Raw genomic sequence first — 14,055 nt, 5'->3', positions numbered from 1 at the left:
AGATGGGGGAGGAGGAGGCAGAGGGGGAGGGTAGGGGAGAGGGAAAAGGAAAAGAGAGGGGAAGGGGGAGAGAAGGGGGCAGAGAGAGGAGAGAGGGAGGAAGGGACAGAGACAGACACAGAGACAGAATGTTTTTCCCAAATTAGAAAATCACATAGTCAATAGAAACAAGTATATAACAGGTGCTAAACGTGAACATCAGGGGCTCGGAGTCTGATGATCTTTGCAACTGTCAGCTCCTCAGTTTACCTGTTTATCTCTCTGATTAATGTGGCCCCATGGCATCACCAGCACCTAGATTCCTTTCACATCTCTTCTCTGTCATCCTTGGCACATCAGCTTTTGAACTCAGGCTGAAACTCAGGGTGTCAAAAAGGCTGGAGCAACCCAACATATTACATCTTCACGTAGCAAAGTCGAGAATCCAGAAGGACGGAAGGGGCACATCCCTTCCATCTATCCCTTTTTAAGACTGAGGTAAAATTTCCCAAAAGGCTCTGTAATAGACTACCTCCCACATATCAATGGTCAGAATTGTATCATAGGCCAAGCGTGCTAGCTCACGCCTGTAATCCCCAGCACTTTGGGAGGCCGAGGCAGGTGGATCACCTGAGGTCAGGAGTTCAAGACCAGCCTGACCAACATGGAGAAACTGTGTTTCTACAAAAAATACAAATTTGGCCGGGCGCGGTGGCTCAAGCCTGTAATCCCAGCACTTTGGGAGGCCGAGACGGGTGGATCACGAGGTCAGGAGATGGAGACCATCCTGGCTAACACAGTGAAACCCCCTCTCTACTAAAAAATACAAAAAACTAGCCAGGCAAGGTGGCAGGCGCCTGTAGTCCCAGCTACTCGGGAGGCCGAGGCAGGAGAATGGCGTGAACCTGGGAGGCGGAGCTTGCAGTGAGCTGAGATCCAGCCACTGCACTCCAGCCTGGGCGACAGAGCGAGACTCCGTCTCAAAAAAAAAAAAAAAAAAAAATACAAATTTAGCTGAGTGTGGTGGTGCATACCTGTAATCCCAGCTACTCAAGAGGTTGAGGCAGGAGAATCGCTTGAACCCAGGAGGCAGAGGTTGCGGTGAGCCAAGATTGCACCATTGCACTCCACCCTGAGCAACAAGAGCGAAACTTCATATCAAAAAAAAAAAAAGGATTGTATCATATGTCCATTCCCAAATCATCCATCCAAGATGAATGGAGTTACCATGATTTTCCTAGAACAATTAAGAGTCCACCTCTTAGACAAGGGAAGGGTTCAACTTTCCCCAAAGCGTTGGACTTCAAACACACAAAAGCAGGTTCCTTAACAAAGAACGATGGAATGTAGGGCCTGGCTGCAGGGTAGGCCATCAGCAGAGCCAGCTCCATTCTGTGTCCTGAGCTATGCGTCCATCTTCTCTGTGCAACCAGCTGTCCATCTGTCTGTCTATCAATTCGTCTGCCTGTCTGTTGGTCTATCTGTCAGTCACTCCTCAGGACTGTCTGCCTGCCTGCCTATTCATGTCAGTCTGTGTGTCTATCTGTATATCTATTTATCTATGTCTCTATTTGTTTTTTAGTCTCTCTAGAAATAAATCTATCCACCAGTTGGTGTGTTTCATCAGTATGCCTATCTGTCGTTATCTATCCATCTTGAGTTTCCGTCCACTACTGCCCTTCTCTCCCTTACCTGTCCCATGTTTAACGAGTGGACAGGTCTTTTGTTTTCTTCCCCTCCCTGCACAGAATGGTCTGAAATAACTCATGAAACTCACTACCTTAGACAGAACACAGACCACAGGGGCCCTCATAGCAACAGCGATGGCAGCAAGTTGGTCAGAGTTACTATGTCTCACCTTCCCAGGCCCCACCAGAGGCTGAGCTGCCACGGTCTCTACCAGTGGTGATGAGGCCCTCCTATACCTGAGATCCCTGAGGGATTCTATAAATTCATTCATGCTTGGACAAATATTGATTGAGTACTATGTGCCAAGCCCTTTGTTAAGTGATGGCGATACGGAGATGAATAGGACAGGCATGATCCCCCCATGCATGTGCACACACAAGTCCTCAAATATACATTTGCAGACATACAGTGCCGCATCAGGTACTGCCAGCCTCTGCAAACATTTGTTGATCCTAGTATGTGGATGGCACTTAAGCCAGCGATGTTCAAAAACACATCTTACAAACACACACACACAGTGTTTAGTGCCCTGATGCCCCCATAGGAGGGCACAGGATTCCTTATTTCTCTTCCCCATCTACTCTTTTTGTTTGAGAGGGAGTCTCAGTCTCACTCAGGATGGAGTGCAGTGGCACGATCTCTGCTCACTACAACCTCCGCCTCTTGGGTTCAAGCGATTCTCCTGCCTCAGCCTCCTGAGTAGTTGGGATTACAGGCACCCACCACCACAGCTAATTTTTGTATTTTTAGAAGAGACAGGGTTTCACCATGTTGGCAAGCCTGGTCTTATGCTCCTGGCCTCAGGTGATCCACCCTCCTTGGCCTCCCAAAGTGCTGGGATTACAGGTGTGAGCCAGCACGCCCAGCCCCACGTCTTCTCTTGACTCCCTGCATGACCTTGAGTAATCATTTCTTGACCATGCAGTGTTCCCTTGTACAAAATGGTGCAACACCTGGCCCAGGGATCAAGGCCCCAACTCATTTCCCTGGACTTCTCAATTCACATTCCTTTACAGCATAAAAGTAACTTCCAAACTGTCGCGCACCGTGAACTTGCCTCTCTCCTTCCTCCTATCTCTGACCACCTGCCTCCTTCATGTCTCCAGAGGTTCTCCTCTGACAGTGCTCCTGGTTCTCTTTCCCTTTGGAGTATCTGGGAATGGGTCTCTGTCTTTGTGTGGTGTTTCAGTGTGAATATTGAGTGGCATGAGGGTAGAGTGCTTGAGTTCGTGTCTGAGTATATTTTTGAGCTGCTGTGTATTTGTATGTGTGTCTGCTGCGGGTCTCTGTGTGTTTTTATCCAAGTGTGCACACACGCGCGCGCTCGGCTCCCCTAATATGCTGAACGGGCCATTACGCCTCTTGCATGCGGGGCTGGGGGTGGATGGGTGGGGGGGCAGAGGGAGGCAGCAGGATTCTGTAAGAACATTAAATCCCAAATAAAGTAGAAAATATTTTTTAAAATTACCGACTTCCCGTTTTCTCCGAAATGGAGTGAAACGAGGCTGGTCCCGAGGCGGGGGCTCCGTAGGGCCAGCCACTGGAAAGGGGCAGCACTTTATTTTTTATTTTTGTAATAAGAGGAACTGAATTAGAAAAAACGGGGAAGGAAGAGCAGAGTCAGATTGTTAAAGGATTCAATGAGCTGTGGCCAATGTATTCGAAAGGTGCTTAAGGCAGCAGAGCCGCTCACCAAACACACACACGCACACACACACTGTCACACACACTCACACACAGCCACACCAAGGCACCACACACGCCATCACATTCACAACACTGAGACAAAGGCACATTCAGCCACACTCATGTTAGGACACACGCAGGGCACAAAGACACACAAACCCCATCCCTACATATCCCCCACACAGCCAACACACACTCCATCTAAGTCTCCAGGGCAACTCGGATGTACCCCAAGAGACACAAAGGAATCCAGTGCAAACAGTTACATACAATGATAAGGACACACACATTCACAAGCACACAAAGACTGACACTTACCACTTCAGGATCCACACCAATATATCCACATACTTCAATATAACTGCCAAACACACATCTGCACACCTCTCCACTCACAACAGACTCACGCAGACAGAGCTCACACTAACAGCCTTGTCCTCTCACCCAGACACCCACTGTGACTGACCCACAAAGTGCCCCAGGCCCCCAGACACACCCACACCATCACACACAGTCACCCAACACACCCACATTCAATTAACAATGACATTGCATACTCACACACTTACAGTTGGACATTTCCACCAACTGAAGCTTCACACCCATCCTGTGAAACAGACACCCTTATCTCGACTTAGAGACAAGCAACACAGCGCAGGGTGGGTAAAGGCCCTACCCGAAGCCACACATGAGCAGTAGGCCAAGCCAGGGCCCAGCCTCCTGCTTTACCATTTAAATTCCCACGCACAGAGAGCTGAATACACACACACACACACACACACACTGCCTTACTCACACATTCTCAGGCACTCAGCCTCACACACATTAATTTATGCAAGTCCAGTCCATATCCTGGACAGTAATACACACACACAGAGCCATCCCTTTCTACCTCTCTTCTGCTTTTCTGTTTCTCCAGCTGCTGCCCGATCCTGCCTGTCCAAGACAGACTGAGCTAAGGTAACGTTTTAGTGGCAGAGGGAGGTGGCATGGCCCAGACTCTTCCTCTCAGTTACACCTACGCGTGCCTCCCGCCCCACCAAAAAAACCCACTTCTAGCAGCTGACCCGGCCCCCTCCTCCAGGGCCTGGGAAAGGTGAGCTCTCGCTTCCCTCGCCCCACTCCTCCCACACATTCTAACCAAGGGGACATTAAAAAGTGCTGACAGGGCCAGGAGAGGCCACCTGCCTGCCCACCAGCCGGGCCACTTTCATCTCGGCCGCCTCCCGCCGCAGCCGCCCGCCCTGGCCTTCCCTCCCCCAGGCCCCTCTTTATTAATCTGGCCCTGTCTGGCCAGCCCTGGCCCGCCCGGTTGCCCCCATCTCCCCTCTCCCCTCCAGCTCTGCGGGGGAGGTTCCTACTCTCCAACATCCCAGGGCCACCAGGCAGAGGCTCCACTCCCTGCATTAATCATCCCGGGGCCATGAAGAGCACCCCCAGCATTCCAGGGGGAGCTCATTCAGCCCTGGATTTACAGCAGGAGATGGGGTCTCCCATGCCACCCACAGACGCTTCACACCCACCAAGTGTCACCCGGTTAGGGCACACATGCTGACAGTCATTCACACTGCACAGTAACACACACAACCACTCACCACCTCAGCCACGCGATGCTGTCATATCAAGTCATATCAAGTCACACACAAAACCACTATGACAGTCACACGTAATGACACCTACAACAGACTTACACTGACAACCATACAAGAACACAGCTACCCATGTGGTCAGTCACTTACAGCACATGGTTAACACATTCACACTCATGACACAATTCACCAACGTTGCACACACAGACACACAATCACTCAGGATGTTCGTTGCCCATAATGATAATTTGACAGTATCTGCTTCATAGCAGCACTTAATAACTTAATATTTATTGAATGATACAGTGGCAATACATTCACACACTAAGATACACACATATGTACCTTAGAGCTGAAATAGATATCACACAAAAAGTGGAGACAAGCCCTGCTAAGAATGTCCCAAGCAGAATGTGACTAGTCAGAAAAACAGACCAAAGAAGGAGACAGAATGAGAGGAACCCACCTCCGTCAGGGTTGGGGACAGGGCATTCAGTTACCCTTTGCAACTGGAGACATCTTTTTGAAACACAAATCTAATCCTAGAATAAAGCCCCAGCACTACTTAACAGCCTGCATAGCCCATCTGGTATGTGGCCCCTGCCTGCCCATCTGGCCATGGCTCCCAGAGCTCCAGCCATACCAGTCTTCTCTCATCCCTTCACCCCATCTCACTCCCCGCTGCCACTGGGGCTTTGCATGTGCTGCTGCTGGATCTGTTGGAACACTCTTCTCTCTTCTCCTAGTTTACCTTTAGCTTCAGCTGTGGGTCACTTTCTAACTAAGTTAAATCCCCCATTAGTGAGCCCTCTTTATCATAACGTTGATCTCTTCTTTGTGGCACTTCTCATGCATGTAGTTTTTCAGTCCCTACCACTAGACTGAAAGCCCTATGAAGGCAGACAGTGTCTGTTTTTGCTTCCCATTGACTCCTAGGACTTGTACCTAATAGTCTTAAGGGCAGACTGTGTACTGGGCACATAGTAAGTGCTCAGTAAATATCTGCTGTGTGAACGAATGAAAAACACAAATTACATTTTTAAAAAACACTAGAGGGAGAGCTTGGCTGGAAGTTAATAAGTCCTAGAATGCTAGGATTGGGAGGAATTGGGGGAATCCTGAGTTTTTGCTCCTGCTGTGTGACCTTGGGAGAGTCCCTTCACTTCTCTGGGCCTTTCTCATCTGTAAATGAAGAAATTGGGCTTTCAGAATGTGCTCTGTGGAGCTCTAAGGGTTCTTAGGAGCGTCTAGGGCTGCTATGGGTGAAGGTTAGAGCAAGGGTAAATTTCAGCCAACGTATTTCTGCTTTTATCTGTGTGTGTGTGTGTGTGTGTGTGTGTGTGTGTGTGTGTGTGTGTGTGTGTGTGTGTGTGTGTGTGTGTCTGTCTGTCTGTGTGTACATTCAGAATTGAAGGTTCTAAGGTTAAAAATATCCTTGGAAACCCCTGGACTAGGTGAGTTCCCTTGCAGAATATTATAATGCAATAGAGGCAAAAATGGTTCCCAGTTAGATAGCACAGCACGAGCTGCTTTTTATCTGCAAAGTTATCTAAGTGGACCCCATATCTACAGATTCAACCGAGGAAAGGAGCAGTAAGAATTGAATGAGCCCAATTGGAGGAGGATTCCTAGAGGAGAGGAGTTTTCAACATCCTATGCAGATTCCTAACTCCAGTGACAGACTCAAAGAGACCAGGGAGCTGGTCAGGGAGGGAGTCAGGGCGCCACTTCTCAGAAGGGGCTGTGATCAAAGCAACAGCCAAGAAAAGGCTAGTCAGGCCTGAATAGGAGTGGCAGATGATGACTGGGGGAAGTGGGAGATGCAGGGTGGCCCACACGCTGTTTGAAAGCCCATATGCACCGAGGATGGCAAATAGGAAAAACTCTAAAGTCAGGTCACCTTAAGGGAGCAGAGCTTTCTCCTAGGGAAGGGAATGCTGAGGGCAGAGGAGGCAGGGAATCCCCTGGAGCTAGATGAGCAAGGACACAGGCTATTTTTCTCCGTGTTCCTGAGGCCAGGGCAGAGGAAATAGCCTCAAACTTGGGGTCAAGTGTGTGTGTTGCAGGGAGGTGGAAGTCAGAGAATAGAGCCTGGAGAAATCCACTACTTTGGACCTGAGGTTGGCTGAGGTTGGGGATGGTTCCCTGTGAACCCTAGTTCAGGGAAACGCTCTTCTCCTGCTCGCTTCCCCTCTGTGGGCCTCAGTGTTTCTGCCTCCCCCGCCCTCCCCACTGCGATGTACACACCCTCTTCAACTTGCTTCCTGAACTATGGTTCTGTCCACTCTCCTTGAACTCCCAAATTCCTCCTGCCCCTCAGGCATCTTCACCCTCAGCAGCTCCACTGTTCCTGGCTTCCACTCTGCTACTCTGTCAGCTCCTGGGCCTCTTCCCTGCATCTGGCAGCGCTGGCAATGCCCTCTCCTAGTTCTCCAACCTCTGGCTGACTCTCCCAGCAGCTCTCTCCTCACTCCCTCCCTATGCAGAAGGGGCCCAGCCAGGCTTAGGATGCAGGTTTGCAGGGCTTTACCCCTCCGCTTTTTCCTATGACAAATTCATCTACAAGCAGGACTTCAAATTCCACTAGCAACCCCACAGGAACGACCCTCCAAGGGGCCCTATTTTATATGTGTATTGAGTGTCAGGGGTACTCAATAAATGTGGAATAATGATTCCCAAATCGGTACTTTGGTCCTAACTTCCAACTGGCATCTCTAGCCCCTCAGTGGACAGCTCCCAGACTCCCCAGCATCACCTGAAATTCACTGTGATCACCTTGAGTCCCCGACCAGCCCACCTTTCCCAGAATTCCCTCCCAGATCATACACCTGCTAGGGCCAGCCCAGCCCACTCGCCACTCCTTCGTCTTCACACTTGAGAGTTTTCCTTCAAATGTGCATCAGTGTGGCCTTTTATCTGCACTCTCCAACCCCAAACCCCAGACCAGTCCAGGTGCCTTTACCGCCTTTAGGGTTTGTTCCCACTCCCCAAATGGGCCCCCTCTTTCTCCCTCTCCAACCCAACCTCTTCCCTGGCTGCATGAGTAATCTCCCCAAATACATCATGTCCCTCATCCAGAACCCCATGGCTCTCCATTGCCCCTGCTTACTGTCCAGATCCCTCAGCCTACCTCACCCCCACCCTCCCCTCCAGGAAGCCTTGCCCCCTCCTAAGTCTGATTCTTTCCAGCCCCTCACAGACCTCCAAGCTCATTTCCATACCTTTTCCAGCTGCTCCAATAGCTGGAGCTGCAACTCTTCTGAGGAGTTAAATCCCAAGCATCCTTTCCAGCTGAACTTCTCCTCCACATTCTCAACTGGGTATGAATGACCACTTTTAACACTCCTGGCTCCTACCACCAAAAGTGAGTAACTCCCTGCTGTCCCCACCCTATTCCTCCCTCTCCCCACCCCCCCCCAAAAAAGTCAGTAGCTCCTCCAGGCCACTGTTACAGCAAAAATGTCCCTTTTGAGAACCACTGGTTGGATGCTACTCTCTCGCCTTTCCCCATAGGACCCTCTCTAAAGGACTAATATGCCTCAGGACTTTCTTTCACCTGCCTCTAAGTCCTTAGCTTCTGGCTGGAGCCTGTAAGGAGTGATGATGATGAGGAGGAGGAGGATGAGGATGATGATGATGCTAGCAATGGCAGCACCCTCTTAAGCAGCACTTTCTTTGTACGAGATACTGTTTCAAATCCTCTACATATATTCATTCATTATCATTACAAACCTATGAGATAGTGTTACTATTATCCCTGTTTTTCAGATGAGAAAATTGAGGGAGAAATTAAGTAACTTGCCCAAGGTCACCCACCTAGTAAGTAGCTGATGAAAAGGCATAGCAGAAAGCTAGATTTTGAAGCCACTTCTCAGAAGGGACTGTGATCAAAGCAACAGAAAAAAAGCCGTTCGAAAATCAACTGTCACCAACTGGCTGTGTGACCTTGGCCAAGTTACTTCCCCTCCCTGAACCTCAATCTCCTCATTTGTATAACGGTAAAACAGCACCTAGTTCACGGTGGTTTAGAGAGGATTTGTGAATATAGCACGCTCCTTGGCATGAAGCAAGCACTCCCTTTCTGTACCTCCTCCTGTCCTTCCCTCCACTCAGAGCCTACCTCAGATACTTAAAAATCATGACAATGACAATGCCTTGCATTTGAACTCAGGCCCTTGAGTCCAGGGTTCAGGCTCTTGACCCCACACACCACATGGCTGTCCACACTCGTCCATCGGGCCCTCCTGGGCCGGGCTCTGGCAGCTGTCCCTCCCTTCCCCAGGCAGGCCCTTCACTGTCCTCATCGTGTCCTGGCCCCTAGGCCCCTCAGCCTGGTACTGAGCCTGTCATTTGTAATCGGGTCAGACCATGGCTTGCTTGCTCCACTCTCGTCTTGCTCACACTCTCAAGTGTGAAGACGAAGGAGTGGCGAGTGGGCTGGGCTGGCCCTAGCAGGTGTATGATCTGGGAGGGAATTCTGGGAAAGGTGGGCTGGTCGGGGACTCAAGGTGATCACAGTGAATTTCAGGTGATGCTGCATCTGCATCCAGATGCAGCATCAGCCTCGCCCAGGGCAAATCCCAGCCCAGCTGTGCTGCACCTCAGCCCTACCAGGCAGCACATCACACACCTAGATTGCTCCTTTGACTCCCAAATTCTTAACAGCACTTCCAACCCTCCCTCTGTGTCCGTTCAGCCCAGCCTCACCCTGGCCACCCTTACCTGAAGAAGCCAACCTCAACCTTTATTCTTACTTTTAGGAGATCAAAACCTGGGTCCAGGTTGAACCCCATGACTTCCCCTCCTTCTCCCCATTTCTCTGAGGCTATATTTCTCTTCCCTTCCCCCAGCTGTCCCCCCTTCCCCTTCTGGAATTCAGCTCCTTCAAGTGTCTGCTCTCTCTGGTAGCTTCCATCTTCCCTTCTCCCGTGGCCCCCTTCTCCTATGTCCTTTGTCTACAGATTTGCTCCTCTCCCCCGGCTAACAAAGCGTTGCTGCAGTTTTCTTTTCAAAATACCAACTTGTCTCCAGTCCTCTGTGTACTTCTCAAAGGATAACCTATAGCTGTTTACACTTGCTCTGCCCCCATTTCCTCTCTACCAACTCACCCTCTAACCCCTACCATTCTGCTGACCTCTTCATCTCCAACTCTGATGACCTTCACTAGGGCCTCACTCCTGTCTCCTGCACTCAAACTCCTCTTCAGAGCTGACCCTGGTTCCCACCCCTCCTGTGTCCTTCTTCCTCCCTCCCTCTCACTGAACTCCGCCCTCAGTTCCACTCCTACTTACCTGGGAAATGCCTCTCGGGCACGTTCACACCTACTCCCTAAACCCTCTTTTCTCTCCTTTTCTCCTTGGGTGTTCTCATCTGCCCAATCCTCACTAACTCTACGAAGCTGAGCCCAACCCTGTTTCTTTCCTCTGGGTTCCAGCCTCATACCACCTGTTGTAGCCAGATACTTCCTGTTGCAGCCAGACCCCTCTGCCCTACGCGTTCACTGTGCTCCAACAATGGTCAGAGCTGTCCTCTTCATGTCTTCACTGCCCTCCAAACCTCAGGAAATTCAGGCTTCTGTAGCTTTGCTCCCCTGTAGACCAACATGTCAGTGTTTCAACCACATATATGTATTTTGGAGACAGTCTTGCTCTGTCGCCCAGGCTGGAGTGCAGTGGCGCAATCTCGGCTCACTGCAACCTCCACCTCCCAGGTTCAAGCAATTCTCGTGCCTCAGCCTCCCAAGTAGCTGGGATTACAGGTATGCATCACCACACCTGGCTAATTTTTGTATTTTTAGTACAGACAGGGTTTCATCATGTTGGCCAGGCTGGTTTCAAACTCCAGGCCACAAGTGATCTGCCTGCCTTGGCTTCCCAAAGTGCTGGGATTACAGGTGTGAGAAACCACACCCGGCCCCAATATATTTTTTCTTCATTTTCATAAATTCATAATTGGGGGGGGGGGAAGATAAATTTTCCCCATTTAAAGATGCAGCTCTAGCTTCCCTCCTTCAAGGGGCGTTCTTTTGTAGGCTCCTAACCACCTCTCAGCTCCCAGGTGTTCACCATCAAAGCTCACCACCCACCGCTTGACTCTGCTGTCTCTCTCCCTTCTCTAGGCAATGCATGAGTCTCTGTCTCCATACCAGGTGCTGGGATCCTCAGAGGCTTACGAAGCTAGGCCTTCACTTAAGGTGTCTACTCCCCAAAACCAAGCTGGGGAAGACGGCATCAGACAGCATGTAAGTTCTCTCCCAGCTCCAATATTCAAGGATTTGGAATTCGAGGGTTCCTTCTAGAATGTTCCCCTGGGAAGGCCTTCAGAGTGTCTTCAGTTAGCAGACATCCACATGTTCGTGAGCTGCTGACAAGCGTGCCCCCCTTTTGGGGAGTTGAGGCCCAAGAGAAACCAGGAGGATCATAAGATACTCTGTGTGGATGTAGGGGTGAGGGAAGTGTCCTGGAGACGAACTCCCTTGAAAATCTCCAATATGCTAACCTACACACACACACACACACACACACACACACACACACACGTCACCTAAACACCCCCCCCCCCCACACACACACACACACACGTCACCTAAACCCCCTGGAGGCAGAAACGTTCCCCTAGAAGCCCTTAAGGGGCATACTCTTCCCCTCTTTCTCCAAAAAAGGGAATAGTCAGTATCCTGGGGCTCGGTGCCTCACCACAAACCACAAAGCATGGCTGCCCCCATGGGGCTTCACTGAGTATGGCAGCCTCAATTACCCGTCCTCCTGCCCCCATCAGGACAGAACCAACCTCCATCTCCAGCTCTGCAAGAAAAGGCTAATGGACTCCGCCGTCCCTCCAGTTCTTTCCCCTCTCCCAGTCCTCTCAGTAGGCTGAGTCCACTCCCTGCAGCAATCCATCACCCTCAATATGGCCATCCACCCACACGCGCACCTCCCCGCTCCTGAGCAGCACCCACACACCTGGACGGTCCTCGGTTCATCCCGCCCCAGGTCTCCAACGCCCATCTGGAGCTTCCAGGGTGCGCCCCAATTCCAGCCCCGGCCGCCTCCTCCAGCCACCCAGGCCAGAGCTGCCATAAGAGCAAGCCCATGTCCTCAGCAGCCCCGCTCCGGGCGCTGAGGACGAGACATCATATCTAAACCGAGGGCCATGGACCTCAGACTCACCTGGGAAACTGGTTACAAATACAAATTCCTGGGCCCCATCCAGAACTGCCGAATTATTCTGGCGGTGGAACCCGAAACCCGCCCTGCCTGCAGCCCCTCCGGCGAGCCCACCGCGGTCCAGACCCAGGGCCCCGTCCGACCCCCAACCACTCGCCCCAGGACCCCCGAGCGTGGCCGCCACTCCGCTTTGAACAGCGAAGGAACTCGAGACAAAGCCGAGCTGAGCTGCGGACAGCCCACGGCCAGTAGGTGGAGGGTCGGGGACCCCAGGCTCTTCCGCGGCCCCACAGACCCTTACGTCAGAAGAGCAGCGCCCCCCGCCCCCCTCCCCGCGCCAGGGCAGACAGGAGGCCACGTGCGAAGTCACTCAGGCCGGAACACGTGGTCCCAGCAGAAGCCACATCTGGATTCTACGCGTCCTGGGCCACGGGCGAGGTTCTTCCACACCACAGGCGTCTTCTTGCCACCCAGGAGACCTGGGCCGGCAGCGCCCCTGCAGAGCGGGGCCCACGGGCTCCCCGCAGTGGGGAGTGCGAGAAACGCAACTGCGGCCTCGCCGCGCACTCCGCTCCCGCCATTGGCTCAGGAGCCCTGCGTGGAGCAAGGGCGCCACGCTGCGGCCGCAACAGGGACGGCACATCCCAGGGGAGGGCGCGGGAACTAGTGCAAGAGGTCCAAATTTCCAGGTTCCCTCCCACCTCAATGACTCGTTTTATAGCCGCCGCCTCAGGCTGACCTATACCCTAGACCCCTTCTAACTAATCGCTAATTATTCCCTGACCTCAGTAAGGCCAGGGATGAGAGTCACAGGCCAATGCCTCTGGGCAGCCATAGGAAGTGAGGAAATGCAAGACCCCAAATTTTCCCCTAAATCCTAGAAATATACTCCAGATAAAAGTCTTGGCCTGGGTTCAGATTATAGACTCCTGTCCTTCATTCCAGAAATTTCAGCACCACAGAATTACTGGCAAGTTTCTGACAGTACTCAGGCCCACTGCCATGGTGGCTTCCTGTCAAAAATATTCTCATCTGTCACTGACCTTAGCAGGGGAAAAGACCTCAGAATTGGACCCAGTGCTCCAGAGGTGCCCTGACCATCTCAGAAAGCAGTGCAGTAACACCTCCCTTGATCTGGCTACTCCGTTTGGTTAATGCAATTCATGACTGTGTTAGGATTTTAGCAGTCACATCACACAGCTGACTCATATTGAGCTTGCAGTCAACTAAACCCCCCAGGTCTTTTCTTCATGAACTGCTGTCAAGCTGGGCCAGCCCCCACACCCGGTACTTATGTCATTGATTTTGTTTTAACCTAAGTGCAGGACTCTACATTTATCCCTGTTAAGTTTAATCTTGTTGGTTCCAGCCCAGTGTTCCAGCCTGTTGAAATCGTTTTGAATCCTGATTCTTTCATGCAAAGTATTAACTGCCCCTCCTAGCTCTATCACCTGCAAACTTGATGAGCCTGCTGCTTCGGTCAGTTGTCAATAAAAATGTCAGACAGGACACAGGCCCAGACTGAGTCCTAAGGCATACTGCTGGAGACTTCCCTCTAGTCTAGGCTGACATGGATCACTGGGTCTGGCTCTTCACCAAGCTTCCTAGCCATTTGGTTCAGATGCTTCTGCCACTACAGATAACATGAGAGGCTTTGCTGGAAATTTCCCTTGCCCAGGTTGTGGCCCCCATATCAAGCTTAGGCCTTCTTTCTACCCTCCACACCCCACCACCACTTGTTTACTCGTAACTTTAGGGGATCAGATTTCCAATGGTGCCCCCTCCTGTATGACTTAGTATTTCTGAGCTTCAGCATCACCTTGGCTGTGCCTTTGCTATTTCATATCCCATGATCCTATGCCTCCTCTGAGACTTCATTCTCTTAAATTCTCTCTCCTGCCACCCGCTGCCTATAAATGTGCAGTGGCCTCCATTGCCTAAAAAGC

At 51.3% G+C, this 14,055-nt stretch overlaps 1 protein-coding gene across 1 annotated transcript in view; it reads right to left on the bottom strand.

The window, feature by feature from the left end:
- Nucleotides 1-14,055, bottom strand: part of HIF1AN (hypoxia inducible factor 1 subunit alpha inhibitor) — a 95,639-nt gene that overhangs the window by 57,170 nt on the left and 24,414 nt on the right. The window lies entirely within an intron of this gene.

The sequence above is a fragment of the Macaca mulatta genome, chromosome 9 (assembly GCF_049350105.2).
Source record: "Macaca mulatta isolate MMU2019108-1 chromosome 9, T2T-MMU8v2.0, whole genome shotgun sequence".
Lineage (NCBI taxonomy): Eukaryota > Metazoa > Chordata > Mammalia > Primates > Cercopithecidae > Macaca > Macaca mulatta.
Note: the sequence above shows the minus strand (reverse complement) of the source record. Positions and strands in the feature narration are given on the sequence as shown.